A 20,692-nucleotide genomic window follows, 5' to 3' on the forward strand; every position below is an offset into this window, starting at 1 on the left:
ACTAAAGCCAGGTGAGAGATACTGGAAATATGACAATTTTACAAACCACAGGCCACCCCTCCAGAAATCTCCCTTAACAATCTACTCATTTCCCCTCTACCTCAATGGTCCCAGGGCAAGAAAACTGGAACATTGTAACCAGACTAATGACATAGTATAGCAACAGCAATAAAATCACGATAATGCTGAAGCCCGAGGATTCAGATAGGTTCAAAGTCCTATGCAGATTAAGTCCATAGCCTGCCCATTCCACAGGCAGGCAGTAACTGAAGAGGTAGAGGGTTCAGGGCAATCACCACACAGCAGCTGCAGCTAGGGGGTACATTTAGGCCACAAGGACTATAGAAGAAAATAACCTTACGGGTGATAAGATACATGTTTTAATGACACCAGCATAGGCAAATCTTGTCCATCAGGTAGGATACATGCAAGAGAGTGGTCCTATGATAGACACTAGCAGGAATGGGACCTCATCCTGGTCTAGTAAACCAGCCTTTTAACCTTTTCCCTGTGGGAGTTACAGATGGGTCAATATATAGGGCTATGGGAGGTATATGCACTGGCCATAGAGATAAAACAGAACCTCCATAAGATGCTCTTGTATCCCGGACGTTTTGGGTACACTTCTGTGATCTTAGGGGACCACTCTGCTGTTACTCCAGGCATGCACCTGAGGCCAGCTTCCAGGCCTTTTCCCCAAGGTGCCAGAAGGGCCAGCCATAACTGGTCCATGTGTTGAAATGTCCAGGGCCACGTCCATTCAACAGCATCTCCAGGGTTTAATGCAGTTGGGGCTGGCAGCAGGATGTTGCTCTGCTGGTCATATCCTGGCTTCAATAATTCCTCTTTGGTTTGAACATACAGTTGTATAGGAGAGGCAGCAATGTGTGTTAGCATATCCACAGGGCTCAAGGCTCCTTTTAGGGCCTTCTCATTCAAACGCTGTAGCACTGTCCATAAGTGAACTGACCAGCCCTGTAGACTATTGGTGTTCAACTTGAGGTCAGATTTCAACAAATCGCTGTACCTCTCTATCATGCCTGCCCTGGTAGGGTTATATGGTGCATGAAAACTTCCACTTTATTCCCAGTTGCTGCACCCATTCTTGTAATGCATGTCCAGTAAAGTGGGTGCCTTGATCACTCTCAATCACCTGTGGCTGGCCATAGGCTGCAAATAAATGCTCTAGGCCCCTCTTGGTGGTTTGCTAATCTGTACAATGTGCAGAAAAAGCAACCAATACCATGTCCACACAAGTCATGGCATACTGATATCCTTCTGATATGGGCAGAGGCCCAATATAGTCTACCTACCACCTGACAAGGGATATTGGTTCCCTTACTATTGTCCCACGTTGCTGCAGTAATCTTTCAGGAGCATGACCTGTCTTTCAGTAACTGTCTCTCTTCCTTAAGGGCATTCCATAGGTTATTGCCCAGCTCCTCCAAATGATACTGAAGTGTGTCTCTCTCTTGCCTAAATCCCTCTCTCTCCTTGCTAACCCTCTTGATAATCCTCTCATTCTCCTCGATAGCTGTCTCTCTCTCCTGTATAACCCTCTATCTCTCCTCAATAACATTTTCCACTATCTCGAGGAAAAGAGACCCTACAATCCCAGCTGCTACATGGCCACTCAGGGCCTCTAAGCAGTCTTCTATCTCAGGAGGGCTAAATCTGCACTTTCAGGTGTCTCCACACTTCCCCAGTTCTGGGGAAGGCCCAGCCCTTTTAGGAGGTGCTTAACCCTAGATCAATTCCCCACTAGGTGCTACCAAATTGGAAGCCCCACAGATATGGGGACAATAACAAGTGAAGCTTCCCCCTCTGCCACTGCATCCACTAGGGCATCCCCGCTATCCACAGGCAGAGTTCCGGGTATCTCCCCTCCATCTCTAAGAGCAGCCCTCCCAAAGATCACAGCCATTTAGATGGATTTCAGGTTCAGAGGTCCTGCCGACTACCACCAGGTATAACTCCAGGGAGAGGAAATCTCAGGACAAAATACCTCTAAAACCAAAATCAGTCAAAGGGAGAAATAAAGTTTAAAACCCGTTTATTGCTTACAAACTGCTGTCTGGGAGCCGTCTGTCTCCTGTTACAGCAGAAGCAAGTGAAGCACCGCCCCACATCCCCACTGCTCTCACCCCCGCTCAGGTTCTCATAAGCCCTCAGTCACCTGGGTAATTACCCACTGACATGGAGATGAACTACTCTCCACCCCTTAGGAATGCCTATAGATGTGGAGATGCACTAAAGCCAGAGGAGAGATTCTGAAAACATAATTTTATTCACATTAGGCACTTCTGATCCAGCCCTTTTGAAATCAGAAATGGCTGGAAATACTTTGTTTAGTTTTTGCACATATAAAACAGGATTCTCTGAGAACCCCAGGCTGGGGTTAGAGATCCCTGGAGATATGGCTGTTCATTTAAGAAGAAATAACACGATTTTTATGTGTTTATTATTACTCTTCAGGATGTAAGGAGGTCATTATGAAAAAAAGACATGGCCTTCATTAACAAAGGGCCAGAAAGGGTGCAAGCAGTGTTGATAATCCCCACCCTCTAAAATAAAAAATGAAGGATGAATCACAGTGGTGCCTCTGTAACAACCTTTTACCCAGGAATTTGTGAGATAAAGACGAAGGACTATAGTCATAAGCTTTGTGATGTCACCATGGGACTCAGTTTCATCATCAGTATAATTAGAAACAATAATGGCATCTACCCTATGGGCTGCTGTAAAAGTCAAGAGTGTTAGAGAAGCCAGGCATATGGGAAGAGCACTAGGTATTAGTTTCGGTCATGATTTGCAGCAAAGCCTTCCAGTGATGAGGATTTATCTCTTAATCACCTGGGGAACAAATACAATGGAGATTGTGTACTAAATAATACTTGGCATAAGAGGCCCCTGAGAGGCAGACTGAATGGTGAATCAAACAGACTGACCAGTAAGTCAACTGCCAAGAAATAAAAACAGGAAACAGGTTTGGGCCTGAGGCAAGTCTCCATAATGAGGTTGGGCAGGGTTTCTGGATAATAATCCAATAAAGTAAGTTGAATTGCTCAAATTTACACATTGCAAGTCAGGTGCTAAACCAGGATGAGGATTCAGCCTTCCTTTCTGGAGACAGGATCCCTTTATGAGCCCCAGTGAGGTTCAGGGAGCACAGTGTAGGCAGCGCTCTTTATTCAGAAGGATGCTGTTTTCCGTCAACTTTTCCCTTAATCGTGGAGTGAGGGGAAAATGTACTGAGGTGATCCTTCTTCAGGGCTGGCCTGCCTCCCCTTACTTGACAGCCAAGCAGCCTCTCAGGGCCTGGTAGGAGGTGGCAATAAGGCCACCCTTGGGGACACTCCACCCAGTGCAGGAGAGATGATGTGTGGAATTATGTGTGGGAATGGGGACAATGGCAGAAGACTTTAAACTTTTCTCATATACCTGCACAAACCTCTTCATACAATTTTGGCAACTAATCCAAAAACTTTCTACTTCTCAGTAAACATCTTTGTCTTGCCACTAAGTAATAAAACCCTGTTTTGAATATATCAATCCTATACTACTCATATCACACTTTGATACTTACACATATTTACTCTACTCATTATGGTTCCTATAAACAGAAACTTTTCATGCTTGTTATGGTTTGAGTGGATGAGAGAAATTAGAGTACAATTTTTGCTTTGTTCTTGGGCTTCAGTTTCCTCTTCTCCAGCTGTGGGGCATTAGGTTCCTTTCAATACCAGAATTCTCTGAATCTGTTCAACAGCTCTTGGTCAACTTCTTTTGTGTGAACTTAGCTAAGCTGGTGCTCCATTTTCTGGATTGCCCTTTGTGATCCAGCTTCTGATTAGCATGAGGCCATGAGAGATGCTGCAAGTGACTGAAGGCAAAAAGGATGTAGTGGCCCTTGTGCTTTTTACACTGTGGAAATGGCAGAGCAGGACATAAGAGACTATCTCAGTGCAGGCATGTAACCACTTGTCTGCTGGCTCCCTTTGTTGGTGTCAGGCAGCATCTGGCCCACAGCAATTCCAACTCCTCCGAAATCCTTTCTCAGCTTCTGTAACTCCTTAGTCAAGGTGCGTTCAGCTTCCTATTGAAAGGCGTCAGCTTCTCCTGCAGGGCAGTCCCATCACAGGAATCAGAGGCTTGGAGGTAGTGAGAGACCAACACAGGTTCCGTGGGCCATCATGCGTTCCCCTCAGCCTTGCTGCTTCCAGTTTGTTGTTGATTCCCTCATTTTATATCCATCTTCCCTTCCTAACTGCCTGGCCTCAGCCTTCAGGATCCCAACAAAAAAGAAACAGCTGGCCATGACAGCATAGCCATTCCTTAAAGTTCCACAAGGTCAAAGCCCTATCATAAATTCAGAGATAGAAAGACAGATGATAGATAGATAGATAGATAAGATGATAGATGATAGATAAAGATAGATAGATGATAGATAGATAGATAAATAGATAGATGATAGATACATACATAGATACATAGATAGATATGTAGATAAATAGATAGATAGATAGATGATAGAAATCTTAGTGGTTCTACTTCTTCTCTCATCAAATCCTATCTCCTTTCATGCCTTTGTATTTTGTATGTTATATTCCCCATGCCTTCAAATTCAATTAGGTTTCTCGAAGTCAAATGACTGTATATGCTATTGCTGAATTCCTGGAATACTTATGAACACAGTCCTGGCACATAATAAATTCTGAACCGATGCCTTCTGTTGTTAACTATATGACACCTTTTCTTGATACATTTTTGTTTACATGCACCAACTCCCAATCAGGTCCTCCTAACCTTGTGGAAAGTTTCATTTTTTAAAGCATACTTGTTGCAGTAATGATAATAATAATAACTTGTACTTAGGTGGTGCACACTAAATTCAGGACACTTTACAGATATTACCTAATTAAACTTTCATGACAACCCTATGGAAATCACAAACAAGTAGGCCAGATCTGAAGTCTGTGTTCTTAACCATTATACATCCTGCCTCCCAGTGCCATGGTTTATTAAATATAGAATTTACACTCTCTAAAATTACAGTAATCAAGATTTCCAGTGAATGAAACTTCAATTTGTAGAATTTATCATTTTGGGTAATATGTGTGTCAGTAAGGGTCCCAACACAAAACAGAAAAACAGACAGCACACTCAAAATAGGATAATTGTAGAGGATAGATGTACAAAGCAACTCCATAAATTGAAAATATAGGGTAACTACAGGGAATGATGCCGTAACCAGTAGTGTAACTACAGATTCTAGACACTGTAAGAGGAAGTCAGTTTCTAGAATCGGGAGGAAGAAAGAACTGTGAAGTGAGCCACTGTGAGAGGCCAAGAGGTCAAGCTCAAGGTGACCTTGGAAGAAGAAACTAAAGAAAGATAATATGACTTCTCTCTGTACTCCCCAACCTCCTCTTGGGGTTTGTTTCCACATTGGCAAAACCAACTGAAAGTCAGACAGGTGGCGGAGATGCATTGATGTGACTCATACAGATCAGCCTGGGAGAACCAGAGAGCCAGGTGGAGAAGGTGAGAGGATTTGGGGCATGCAGAAATATTCCGGCACAGGTCCACTTTGTAATGTTACCAAATTAAAGGCATGAGCAGCTGACCAGCCCATGCCCATCTCTGTCTTCTTCCCTGCGATGTGAAATGTTTGCATACAAAGAAGACACAGGAAACCTAAAAATTGAGTACAGCACAGATTTTCCCTCTGCCAAGCAATTAAGCTATGTCTAATATATGTAAATTTAATTTCAAAATTTCTCCTTGATCTCTACATAAATTTCCACATAATTTCCAAGATACCTACCACATACTCATGACTCAATTCTGCTCCAAGTTCATCCTGATGACAGCTGAGTTTTCCTGAGGTTTAGCTGGACCTATAAAAGCAAGTCTCCAGGTAATCATGTCACACAGAGTAAAGAAAGCATTTCCTTTTTTCCCTCACCCTGTAACCCTTTGCTTTCTGATACTGGACACATGCCATGCATTTTGCATTAGCTCTGTGGCAAATGTCTAGCATTATGATCCAAGCACCAGTGTTCATTAGTGTTTTCAGGAGCTTGGACACCAGAGTTGTAAAGGTACAACTTGGAAAAATAATTCTCAGTGAGCAAATAGCAGTTTGCCAAGCAGACAGAAAAAAAAAATGAGGAAAAGGGAGAAGGAAACCCAGAGAAAGTTGTCTGAGTTAATGAACCAAGTCTGAGCCCATGGCAGCAAAGGAAAAATAAAAATAGGCAGAGAACTTCTGCCACAGCACTTGCTGTAAAGAATCAAAAGAGATGTGATGGGTAGGGTTCTGTGAACTGTTTCTCATAAATTCACTCCTTCTTCGCACCTTTGCCAAAAGAGAATGGGCCAGGTGCCTGGGGAGTGAAGCAGGGCTGTCCTGACAGATGGGGGCAGAGTGGGGGGGGGGGAGATCATCAGGAGGTCTTCTGATGTTGGAGAGCTGGGCACCTAGCCCTGACACCAGAACCTCTGCCCACCCTGGGCAGAAATGTCTCCAATTAAAATGATAAGACACAGCTAACCTAGGTCCCAGTTGAAAGACCAGCCCATACCTGCTCAATCTCTACCTTCACATGGCACATATAAATATAATAACAGATGCCCCAGGTGCATACAGCTGGTCCCCTCCTACTTAGACCATCTAGACTGTCTGTGCTTGCACAAGCACTTAAAAAGTTACATTTTTACTGAAGCAGAATATTACAGAATATTATATGAATGAAGGAACAAGTCTGCTGAGGTTCTTTGTGTTTATCTGGTGTGATAGAGCCTGAAGAATATTAAAGAGTTTTGCCTAGGGTCCACTGAAACTATGGTGGACAAATTCCAATGTGTGTGTGGTTTTTCCCACACCACCAGGCAGTCCTCAGACCCCAGAGGGATGTCCTACAGAACAACTCAAAAACTCTGAAACTCTCCAGGAGGAGACAGCATCAGAGCCCACTGGTTAAGGGCGCAGTCCTACAAAGCTACCTCCAACTTCAAATGCCAATCATGTCTCCAGGTTGTCGCCAGAGGTTCTGATGGGCGGACTATAGGCTGGAAGTTCCAGTGAGCCCCTCTGTGGCTTCAATTAGTTTGCTAGAGTGGCTCACAAAACCCAAAGAAGCTTTTTACTTACTAGATTTCCTGTTTGTTATGAAAGGATATAACTCAGGAACAGCCAGATGAAGCGATCATAGGGCAAGGAATGGGGAAAGGATGCGGAGTGTCCACGCCCTCTCCGAGGGCACCACTCTGCTCAAGTCTCAACGTGTTCACCAAGCGAAAAGTTCTCAGAATCCTCCCCTTTTGCATTTTAAGGAGGCTTCCTTACATAGCCATGAATGATTAAATCATTGGCCCTTGGCAATTGGTTTGACCTCTAGCCCTTCTCCCCTCCCCAGAGGTGGGGGGTGGGGGTGGGGGATGGGATGAAATTTCCAGCCCTCTAATCACATGGTTGGTTCTTCCCACACCAGCCCCTGTCCTTAGGAGCTTTCCAAGTCACCTCACTAACATAACAAAAGACAAATTCCAAGGGGTTTAGGATCTTTCTACCCATAATAGGTAGAAGACCAAATATATATTTCTTGTTATAAATCACAACATCACATCCACAAAAGCATGAAATGATATTTTAATCATAGAGGGCTGTAAACAAACTGCACACTTGTCTTATTCATTATTGGAGCTTTCCTATTCTTTTTTTTTTTAACATGTTTATCCATTGTACAATATTTCTAAGCTTATCATAGTTTGTGTTTTAAAATTATCAGCCAAACAAGGTACAAATTGGACATAATAACACACACAGTGGAGGAATAATGGCTTCTAGCTCTTAGTAACAACCTCCATAGTTGCTCGTGTATAGTAATTGTTGTCCTATTCTTAAAAAAATATCCAGTCCCAAAGTCTGCTCTATCTGTTTAAGCAAAAGGTTGTAGAGCAGTAAACTGGATGTGTATGTCAGAATGAAGAATCCTTATGAGAATTCTTAAAAAATATATACCACAAGGAAGTGGTGCCTTACAGATATATAAATGATAACCTTCATTAAGACATGTACATTAACCAGAAAGAGAAGAAACAGTTTTATATGTTCTTCCCCTGTTCCTTTCAGGGTCAGGGAAAGAAATGGGAGATGCGTCTAGTCCTGCAGTGATGAGAATTTAAGAGACTGTTGTCACTGTTTCCCCTGCTTTCCTTATCTGATTGGATAACAGGTAGAATGGAATCAAGGTTTCACATACAAACATTCTGACAGTCCTCGTGAACACTGGCAAGTTCCTGTTCTAGTCATTCAGTCCTTCACGCTCACTGCTTTCCCTGGTGATACCTCCCATCAGGAACCCATCCATCTTTACCCAGGACCACACCACATTGCAACATTTCCCCAAGTTACTAAAACTTTCCTGACCTGCACACTATAAGAGCTTCACTCCCATAAACAATCTGGTAAGCAAATTTTTGGAATGGAGTTGCAGTAACACAGTTCAACTCAGATTTGCTAAACATCTAACTTTTTTTTCTAAAACTGACTTTACCTTATTCTGGAATGACCATTATTGGTTTCGGTCATTATTCCAGCTTGTGTAACTTTTCAGTTAAGTGGACATTGAAAATAGATGCCTGCCTATGTGGTCTCGGGCTGTGCTTGCTCACAAGAAAAATATGCATGAGAGTCAGAAAGGACAGCTGAAGGGATAGCCACCCTTGCACTCAGGGGGCCGGCTGCTGTGGCTTTAGCTTGCAGTCGCCATCACTGATCTGTAGCTCAGCTTGGTGGGGGTCAAGCCAGGCCTCAGCTCCTCCATCTCCTACCTGTAGCTCCATCTGACTCCACCAAGCCCTGGGCTGGATGTGTGTGCATGTTCGTATGAAGGCGCCAGCTTCTCCTGCAGGTCACCTACATCATGAAGCTCAGAGTGATGATTTTCATACGCAGGCTCCACTTCGCCCTCATGTGCTCTAGTTGGTCCTTAAAGATTGTGGTTTGTCTTTGCTCTTCCCAACTCACATTCTGATCTCCTTCTTTTTGCCAGCCCTACTGGTGCATGATGACTTCAGGCCCAACCCCTGACGTGAAGTGACCAGCCTTCCTAGACTACTCCCACAATTTCATAGTTTGATCGAACCCTAACTGATACACTGAGACACCTGCAGCTTTGACAATTAAGGTATTCTGATCGCTGCCCATAGGAACTGGGCATGTGGTCCAACCCTCTCTAGCCCTCTCTTCTGCCAGCTTTTCTCTAGTCCAATTCTCTGTTGGCCTCAGCAGCTTGGCAGAATAGAAGACGTCTCTGAGAAACTCCAGCCCTGATGTTGTCAGATTGTACCTAATTTACCTGAATTTCTGCCTTATCCCTATTTTAGGGGATTTGGCATGATGGGAGAGCCAGAGCATGTAAGTCAATATTCACCTTCTTCTCTCCCATCTCTAGAGATCCTTCCACAAGCTCAAGAAGCTCATGACCTTCCTTTTATTAATGGAGAAAAGAGCACTTCCATTTCATTATACTCTTCTTATTCTCTTATATTCTATGACTTCTATAAAAATTCTATTATCTGAGTCAGCCAGGCTTAGTTCTTGTTAGAAGAAGAATGCTTTTGGAATTTTGAAAACCCTCTTCTCTTCCAATAAAATCTTGTTCTGAGACACTGTCTGACTTGGACCTATAAAATGCCAACTAGAAACTATAGGTGGACAATAACCTCTTTGTTCTGGCTCCTCTGAAGAAAATATATAATTGCCCTTGAATACTGGGGACAATTCCGAATAAAAATACATCAGTGTAATATTTCAATCTCTTCACATTATGCCTTCCAATATTTCAAATTTTTTGTATACAATACATTATAAAAGCAACAGAAGTGAAGTAATGAATTCCTTTATCCATGGATACTTAGAATTCAAAAGACCAGAGGTTGGGTTGTTGACTACACATATTTCTGACAGAAATTGCTCTTGGCTGTTCACAAGGAAGATTGGAATTACAAAAGGCTGTAAAACTATGGGAGCTTATTTTTCTTTCAGGTTGCAAGCAAAAGGAGATAGTTGGTCCTGGCTGATAATGTCATAGGGGACTGTCTGCTCCACCATACCCAATGTGCCTTTTTCATCCTCAAGGCCATGTCATCATCTTAAATACACCTGGAACTACAGCCAACACATGCGCATTCCAGGCAGGAAGCCAGAAGAGAGAGGGGAAGAGCAAAAAAAAGACTTTGCCAGAATTTCCATCCAGTGACAGTTCCTTATACCCCCTTGATCACACTTAACTGCAAGCAAAGCGTGAAATACAATGTTTTCATCTGAAATGATAACCACAGATCCTGTTAGAGAAGAAAGGATATTGGTTAAGCCTTGAGCTCCCACCGCCATGCCATAACTCTACCAAATTGTCCTCTAGCTTCTGGGTGATCATCTACAGTGTCAGGAAAACCTGCTGCTGCTGTGGCCAAAGCAAACCAGTGCGATGGTAGCCTGACTTCTTCTACGTCTACTTGAATCTGACTTCAGGACATTTCTTCCTAATCACTAGCTCTGCCTTCTGGCATTGATGAGAACAAATAGTATTTCTCTCCCACATTTGCCTTTCAGATACCAGAAAACAAACATCATTTCCCCAAAACTTCCCTTTGTTGCCCTTGTTTTGGGTGGTTGGATTTCATCTGAAGGAGTCTGGATTAATTCTGCTCTGGATTCACCTCCCCTTACAAATGTTCCTCTTAAGGCAGGGATCACATGGTTGAATGTGATAGTCCAGATGCTGCACCAGATCCAAGGAAGTAATTAAAATGATCACTTTTCTTGGTCAGCATATTGAGTGGCAATTAACTAGTGTTTATGGAAATGATAGTATTAATCCAGAACAGTCTCTATAAAATTGAGATACATTGACTCTATCTTTGCATTTTAACATAAATGATGCCACATGGTCATTTAGACTACTAAAATGCAGAGCTAGCTATAAATACACAGACATGTACAAGTGAACAGTACTCCATAGTGACAGCACAGTTATATTACAAGGAATATAATTCCATAGCATTAAAGGAGCATATAGCATAAATGAGAATGATATGAACAGCAGAGACAGAAAAATACTCTTAGAATATTTTTACCTCTGTCTCTGTACCTCCTTGTCTGGCTTAGTCTTCCTTCCCTAAACCTGAACCAGATCTTCATTTTGCCATATGCTGCCTGGAGTTTGATCAGTACTCTTATTTCTATCTGACATCAGAATGGCACTCAAGAGGAACTAAATGCCTTTGACTTAAACAACTGAGTGAGAATTTGGAGGGAAAAGGTCCCCAGATGCAGATGGAAGAGATGCAACTCAGCTGTAATTATTGGAAGGCTGGATTTGCTGAAGAATCAAGATGCTAACAATAGATACTTACATAAAAACCCAGAGTATAGAACCTACCAATCTTTAGGTCTCCCTGAAGAGGCAAAGTGGGATAACATTCTGTACCATATGGCTGCTGTTGATCTCCATCCTTCCAGAGAAACCCAGTCAATTCCAAAAGTCTAAGTCATCACACAGAACAGCAGCTCCATCAATCTCAGTTCACCTGTGGTCCCCTGACCACCTGAGGGAGGGGTTGGCATTGCCTTGTTCATATTACAGAGAAAGTGAGGTGTCCATCAAACCACAGAGAGGCAGTGAAGGGAGTCTTGCCTCTCAGGAAACCAAGTCACAAATCCATGTGTTCAAGGTCTCATACATATAGCATGTTCCAGATGCTCAGGCACATTTGTCAGGACTGTCAAAGAAATATGCCTGTTGAGGCTGTGACAGCTAATATGAGTTACGATTGTTTTCTCTGGTAGTTTTGCCCGCATCAAACCTGAAGAATTTCTTCTTTTATTGACCTCAAACTATTCAATTAGTGCAAACAACATGAGCAACTTTTGCATGCTAGAGTCTACACTAAGCACTTGGAGTATAAAAATAAGTAAGATATGGTCCCTGTCCTCAGGAAATTCACAATCTAGTGGCAGTGAAAAGACAAAGAAATAAAATTTAAATATAATGATGTTATTTCAATTCCAAATCAGCAAACTAGTTTAGGCAAAAAAGAACTGCATGTTTTGGGAGCAGGGCAGATTTTATTGGCCACAAAACTAAATGCAGCTGGTATCAGCAGCGAATCATTAAATCCAGGCGATTAGACAAATCATCAGGGTTCTAGCAGTGATCTGGACTCCTTTTCCTGTCTTGCTTTTATTCTTGGACTTGATCTCTTCCCAAGATGTCAGTAATGGTCCCTCCACAGCTCCAAGGCATGCGGGTAATAGTGCCCTCAGTCTTCTTTCCAGGAGAAAATGCTTCTTTATGAATGTTTCCAATACATGTCACAGAACAGGGTCGTTAACTAGCTTAACTCACATGCCCTGACCACCTTCCACAAGAGCAAGGGGCTTGGAGAGGCTGCTCCACAGGCACTGTGTGATAGGGAGGAGACCCTAAAAGAAAAAGGTGTTTCCACCACCAGATGAAACAGACAACTCCATGGACTAAGGCAAGAGACCAAGGATCTGCACATGTGGAATCACATGGAGTAAGACTTAGGGAAGTTAGGAACATAGTATCAGGAGGAGAAATGAGCACAGAGTTTATGAACCCTGGGATCAGTGAGGTGGATTCATGCTGCCAGCGCTGGGACCCTAGGAATGCTACTTCAGTGCCGAGCTTCAGTTGTCTCTGCTATATTATGATTATCCTAGAAGAGTTACAGGGTGGTCTGACATTTAATTTAGGCAATTCACAAAAAAGCTTACCTTAAAGCCTGTGAGTTAAGTGCTCAGTAAGTTTCTATCATCATCATCATCGCCATGATGGTCATTATTTAAGAAAGAGGAAGAAATTAAGGGGATCAGAAAAAAAGGGACTTACAATAGGCTTGGCATTTCTTATTGATTAGGATGTTGTAAGAGTTCATGGAATGGGGCTATGACTGGTAGGGTTAGGGGTCACTCTGACTCACTGCTTGGGTTGTACTTTGATAACTTAGAGAACCATGAGCTGCTCCTAGTACAAAGCTGCCTCAGAAACAGTTCCAGGACCTCTTCACGGGGCCAAAAGACAAGGCTGTAGCCTTGGTTCCCTAACCCAATAGTCTGCTTCCCACTCATAATCTGCACATTTTGTTGCAGCAGTGAGGAGATGGATTATGAATGCCTTAACTACTTACTTGCCACCGACCTCTACCTACCTACCATCATTGGCACTAAATTCAGTGGTCACTGTTGGATACCTTTACCTATTCCAGGTGCTCCTCACCAGTTTTGGAGACCTTTCTTGTCCTCCTGCCAGCATCTCAGGTTCTTCAGAGTGCTGCCCTTGGGTTACTGAACCTGCACTGCCCTCTCCCCCAGAGAGCAGAAGTTGCCCGGGAATTCACAGCTTCCAGGGAAGCCTTTAAACAATGATAAATGACATCTGCAACAACATCCAGAATGCCCTGCATGGTTGGTTGAGACCAAAGTCACCTTTCTCAGGATTGAGGGTGAAGTCACACCTTTGCTTGGCACCTGTGCCTTCCTTGTCCTTTTCCCGCCACAAGATTCCTCTTGGATGACTGCGTTAATTAATCAGGATTTGCTTTGGGGAGCTCAACCTAAGAAACCTGCCAACTATCCTACCCCTAGGTAATATTCAACAATTTGGACAGCTTTACTTTCTTCCCTCTGTCCAGGGTATTTTTTTTTTTTCTCTTTAAGTAACTGTCTCACCTGAGGGTTTCAGCTCAGGAAAGTTCACTCTTGATTCTCTGAGACTGAAAAAGGACAATGGAATGTTGGGAGTAAAAAGTTTATACCCAACTTTATTCTTGTGGTGGCAGGTCACATGCTAGAATTCCATCCGCCTTTGGGGCAGTCTGCATACAGCAAGCCTCACAGACCCAGAGTCCTCTGCAGAGTTCTTCATGTAGAGTCAATAATAGCCCATTGCCAACACATGTGTAAGCATGTGCTGTGAGCACTGTATGTGCACCGTGGGCAAGCAGAAAAGGGTCAGGTGAGAATCCTAGCCAGGGAACTTCCATTTTCTCTATGCTTTACCCCTCCAGGATTCTTGTCTCACAATCAGTGTGCCCTCAATCTTCCGCTATGTGTCTCTGTGAGAAAGCTAGAGCATTATAACCAGATTGCACAACAGCAAAAAAGGCTACATTATACAAATAACAACAAAAATTATGACACAGATAACAACAAATATGATAATCCTCAAGCCTGAGGAGATTGATTGCCACCAATGGTCATTCCAGCTATATTTGCACCAGTTCTACTCGGATGAGTCCATGACTCGCACTTTCCGTGCACACCCAGCAAGCAGCAGTTTTTGCTAGGGTGAGTGCCAAGCCCACACAGACATTAGGGGAGATTGTCCATAAGGGCAATAAACAAATATTTTGGTGACATCAACATAGGCAAATCTTGTTCATCAGGTAAGATGCATGCAAGGAAGTGGTCCTATGACAGGTCCATGGCAGGAAAGGGGCCCTGTACAGGCCTGGTATGCCATACCTTTACCCCATCCCTGTAGGGGGTTACTGAGGGGTCTGTGTATAGGGCTACTGGAGGTGCACGCACTGGCCATAAAGATTAGACAAAACTCCTCCATAAGATGTTCCTACCTTCTGTCCATTTAGGGTATACTGCCATGATCTTTGTGGGTCTCTCTGTTTTACACACAGGAGGCCAGATTCCAGGCCTTAACCCCAAGGTGTCAGGAGAGCCAGCCATTGCTGGTCCATGTATTGAAACATCCAAGACCACATCCACTGAAGAGAGTCTCAGAGATTTAGTGCAGTTGGTGCTGGTAGCAAGACATTATTCTGGTGGCCAAATCCTGGCTTCAATGATTTCTCTTTAGCTTGTATTTGCAATTTTTCAGGGAGGCAGCAATGTGTGTTGGCATTTCTATGGGGTTCAATGCCCCTTTCTGGGGCTTTTCACTCAAATGCTATAGCACTGTCCATAAGTAGACTGACCATTCCCATAGACTATTGGTGTCTGACTTCAGGCCAGATTTTAACAAACCATTGTACCTCTCTATCATACCTATTCCCATAGGATTATATGGTATACAAAACTCTCACTTTATCCTTAATTGTTGCACATATTCTTGTAGTGCATGTTCAGTAAAATGGGTACCTTGATCATTTTCAATTACCTGTGGTCAGCCATAGGCTGCAAAGAGATGTTCGAGACCTCTTTTGATCATCTGCACAACATGCAGGAAAAGCAACCAAAAGTCCAGTGGCTATGTCCAAACAAGTCATGGCATATTGATACCCTTCTGATGTGGACAGAGGCCCAATATATAATCTATCTCCACCTAACAATGGGCATCAGCCCCTTAGCTATTTTCCCATGTTGCTGTGGGACTCAGTGTAAGGCCCTTTTGGAGCATACAATGCACTCCTGCCAGGCTCTGCTGACTTTTTAAAGTCAAAGGCCTACCAATGGGCCTTAGCCTTCATTGCCTTGCAAGGCAGACTTTCCTTCAAGCCAAGGTACCTGGCCAATTCATCTGCTTCATCATTTCCTGGGGATGCCAGTGGCAAATGGCCTGTGCAAGTTTATTCAAGCCACTGCCAGAGGCCCCAGACACAACTGTCTTTGGTCATATGAATATCCAGCTCATAGAGTCTTGATGGGTCTGTCTCACTCAAGGCCTGCACAACCTTGACTGTCCATTTTGCAGCAGCAAAGGCAAATGCAACTATTTTATCCCAGCCCTACCTGATGCCCTTTCATACCAAATAGCATAAGAATTTGTGCCAAGTGGGATAAATACTCTCCAGTAGCCTACAAGACCCTTGCAATAATGCCACGTTTGTCTGTAAAGGAATCAGAAGTAAGCATAACATCATACACAGTATTAGATGCCCTATTCCCAGTGGATTTGTTCTTGCTTCACTTTGACAGCCCCAGTGCAGTATCCATCTATAACAGTGATGGTTCCAGAAAACTGCTCATGGAAGCCATAAATCAGAAGTATACAGCTCCTGTGTCCACCAGATCCAGGAAACATTGCACATTCACTGGGGACCGATGAATTGATATTTCAACTCTGCTTCCCACCTGGTCCCCCAAGGTGGATGACTTGACCTTTCCCTCAGCCAAACCAAAGCATATCGCCCAATCATCTTCCTGTGAGGGTCTAGGCAAGGTTGGCTCACTCTCCATCAGGAAGTCTTGCAGACACACGGGCAGGACTTGTGGCTTTGTCTCCAGCTTCCATTTGCTTTAGCAAACTGCTGAAACTGTTGCTCAGCTTCAATTGCTGCCACAGCCCCAGTAAGATTTTACTGGACCTTCCATCCAATTTCTCACTACTCTTGCCTTTATCAAATCAACCCACATTTGGGTCCTTGAGACCTTCATGGGGCCCTTTAAACTCTTCCTCTGAGTAGCAGACCACATTTCCTTTCGTGCTCTCATTGTTTCAGCCTCTCGCAAGTCTGCTAGCAAAAGGTAATCTCATTTATGGGCTGCCCTATGTGAGAAGCAAGAATGGTCAGTAGGAGCCCAAAGAGGGATGGGGGAGCTGTATGAAGCACCACATTTCTTATCCCTACAGTAAAAGGCTCCTCATCTGGGTCATAATTCTCTGGACTATAAATGGCATTTTTCATGTCTAACTCCTGCAGCATCTGTTGAAGCACTGCCACCTAGTGGGGGAAAGATGGTAAATCACCCTGATTGAGCCATAGAGTGTGAGATGTGGTTGTAAGCCGATTGAGGAGGAAGTGATTTTCTTGGCTCTGATGTGCATTTTGTAGTCACTGCCACAAGACAGGATGAACTGTCAGGGAAGCCAGCTTTCCCATCTCTGATCCAGACAGAATGATATTATCCACCCATACATCCCAAAGATGCAAAGGCCAAGCTGATGTTGACTCTGAGGGCTTCTGCCAGAAACAGGAACCCAAATACACCAGTTCAATCTGTGTATAGTGGCAGAACACAGAGTGCTCCATGACCCGGGAAGGGGGCTGCACCCCACCCAGAGGAACCTGTGGTTGCTGCATCTTAATTTTCTTGAATACGACTGGTGGGCTTTCAATAGAAGAAGGGTCTGTGCCTCCGGCACCAACAGCACTTCCACCCCTACCTGCTCATATATTCCCTGCTCCTCCTCTATTTCCCGGGCTGATGGCAGCTTCCTCATCACTCCCACAAGTGCCTTTTCTTCTACACTCTTCACCTTTGCTACAGTGACTTGCAGCAATGCTATCTCAGTCTTCAACAGGTCCTTTACCTTCTCTTCAATACATCAAAGCTAGTGTTCTTGTACTGACTCTTCTCATGCTTCTTGCATGAGCACATCCTCCTCCACAACACCTCACAGCTTGCATTCTCTTGCTGCCTCTTCTTGTGCTCCTCACAGGAGTTCATCCTTCTCCCCCACAGCTTTTTTTTAACACTGTGAGGAATAGCCAACCCACAGTTCCCACCGCCTCGTGCTACTCTGTTTCTCTAAGGATTTCCCAATAGGTGGAAGGCCTTTTTCACTACCTCAGGTGTCACTTCTACCTCTCCCCAGTCCCAGGGAGGGGCCCACTCCTTTAGGAAGAAAGCCACCTTGGTTCACATACCCACTGGGGGCACCTAAATTCCTCTTCATCCATAAGATGTCCCTGGAGTATCTACCCAGATGTAAGGGTAGCCTGCTGAAGCATCTGCTTTCTGGAGGGCAACCTGTGCTGTGTTTTGGTCCACAGTGAATCCTGATGACTACACCAAATGTCTCATCTGAGACTCTCCTTCCTGGGCAAGTTCACTCTTAATTCGATGAGACCAAAAAATGATAATGGAATGTTCTTGGGGTGAAAGGGTTTGCACCCAGCTTTATTCTCGGGTTGAGCACTAGAATCCTGTTTGCCTCAGAACAATTCTGCCTGCAACAAGCTGGACTCTGCCTCCAGATTTCTCCACTGCCCCGCAGCCCCAGAGCACTGGGCAGAGCTCTTTATATAGAGTCAATAATAGCCCATTGCCAATGCAAGTGTAAGCATGCATCTGTGAGCATTGTACATGTGCAGTGGGCAAGCAGCCTAGGGTCAGGTGAGAATTCTAGCCAATGAACTTCCATTTTCTCCATAGTAACCATAACCAAGAATTTATGGGAAGCTATGGATTCTTCCCCAGAAAAAAATATATATACGAAATATTCCCCATAATTTCAGAGGGCTCCTGAGCTCTCTGAAACCTATGTGTGGACCACAATTTCAAAACTATTGACTTTCACAGACAATCTAAGACAAGGATAAAAATATAAGACATCAAAATGACAGACGGGATTAAGAAAATAAACATTTAGTGTTATAGATTCTTCTCAAGCCCTCCTTAATTTTGTATTCTATGTCCTATTTTGCTTTGCTTTTTCATAATTTCCTCAAATTGATGATTGTGCTGCATCAGTTTAATTTACCCTTCAGAGCACCCTTCCCCACCTCTCCATGCTTCAGTGACTGCCTCCCGGCTGCATCAACAGGCTGCCTTAGCCTCTGGCTTTCCATTTGGCCAATGGAACTAACCACCGGGAGACTGGACAGAGAGGGAAATGAGGTCTGAGGATTCCTCTCCCTGCTCCCTCCTGCAGGGTTACCACTGATGGGCAGTGTCCTCTGACAGAGTGTCACAGCTCCTGGCATGTGGCCTCTTCCCAGGACACTGCCACTTCAGATTCCAGAGACTACTCCCTCCCCTCCCCTTCATGTTTGGGGTGACTAAATAATTTTAAATTCCTGGGCCACCACACTATCCTTTTTGGTTTCACTGCTCCTAACACAGTTTTGTGAATAAACCTTTTATTAAATTCACTTCACTTTATTTGAGAGCCAGCTGTTTCCTGTTAACACTTTAATTGATGCATAATAATTCACCAAAATGCACTGATGACTTTATTTATGAAGTTGGATGGATGGTAAGGTCTGGGCTAGAGCTAAGACTAAGAATAGCTCTCACTACCATATGATACATAGGAAAGTAGTTAAGAGAGTAAATGCTAAAACTTACATACTTTTACATACGAGTGATGCATGTCAATTATTTCTCAATAAAACTGGACAAAAAATTATTAGAGTTGGAGAGATGATAGCTATAAAGATGTGCCTTCTACACATCCTTTTTCAGCTGGAGATTTAAAGTTCAGACCCAAGTCAGGATGAATTTTGTCTTCTACCATTCTCTAATCGGTTCTCTAATAACACTAGCTATGAGTTCCACATGACTACTGATCACTTACCATATGGCTAGTGATTTGCTGAAACAGAAAAAAATACATCAGATGTTGACAAACCAATACAAAAAAAATAAACTATATAAAATACCTCAATAAATTGTATACTGATTTCATGTTGAAAGACAATTTGGTTGTACTAGGTTAAACAAAACATATTATTAATTTCACTTCTTTATTGTTACCATTTTTAACAGGGACACTAGAAAATTTGAAATTACCTATGGTTCACATTGCATTTCTATCAGACAGCTTTGCTCTACTATTATCATCTGGTTATGTTTGTCCTTAGAATTGCATAAACTTCAGTCCCTTATATTTGGCTACTCTTCATTAAGTTCCCTTCCGTATACTCACCATTCCACAGCACTCCCTTCTAGAAATTTCTTCAGTCTCTTAGTATCATGTATTGTCATTTAACTTCACTGCTTTAATACAAAGTACATGCCCCACTACAAGCACAGAAGACCAGAAGTGTGATGACAGCCAGTGTGTAATCACAGCTGCTGTGAGAGCATGCTCTGCTTCTAATTTACATGTTCCATATGATACTATGGCACCGAGAAAGTGAGAAATGATGATCCTTTAAAAATGTATGTAGCCATTCAAAGTGATAGGAGTTCATACAGGCATTCTATTGAAGGTAAACAGTTTAGGCAACACTGCTACACTCAGCAATTACGTTCATGTAAAAATATCTTTTGGTAAGAAAAGCACAAACTGGTATCATATTCTTTTAAAGTGTACGAAAGTTATCTTGAAAATAAAACTGAACATCAAGCAATTGTTACACATGGTGTGACAGTCATTGTGCTAGAAATATTAGACCTAACATGCAGCCTTGCTAAAACTATGCCATATACCAGAACTTGAACTTCTAAGCTGACAGTCCGTCCTAGCCACAATAGTACTGGGTGGTATAAATCTCTTACTTTTAACATGGTTGGGTAACACGCAGATACACACACTAAGTTATTTTTATGAGAACTGTACTATTTTCTTTTGACTCCAATGAATTAGGTAGAACTCCCAGTGGTAAATAACAAAGACCCAAATCAAACAGTTCTCAGCTGAAAAGCAAGTTTATTACTTAAAAAGAAAAGTGTTCAGAGTCACAAAAAAATTTGTTTCTTGCTATCTCTCAATTCTTCTTTCTTTGGTGTTATTTTTCAGGAAATTTCTCTCCAGGTGTTGACAAAGACAGTGACAAACCAATCAAAGTAGAAAATCTACGGCTTCAGCAACCCTACTGGAAAGAAATTCCCTCTTTGCCCAGGGCCCACGCAGCAGTCCAGGCCACACTCTCCCTGGGCAAAGGGCCCAAACCGCTGCTCTGACCTATCACTGGTCTCTCACTGGCCAGGCTCGGGTCATGAGCCCAATTCTGGAGTAAAGGGGCAGAAAAAGCG

Source organism: Manis pentadactyla, chromosome 8, assembly GCF_030020395.1.
Source record: "Manis pentadactyla isolate mManPen7 chromosome 8, mManPen7.hap1, whole genome shotgun sequence".
NCBI lineage: Eukaryota > Metazoa > Chordata > Mammalia > Pholidota > Manidae > Manis > Manis pentadactyla.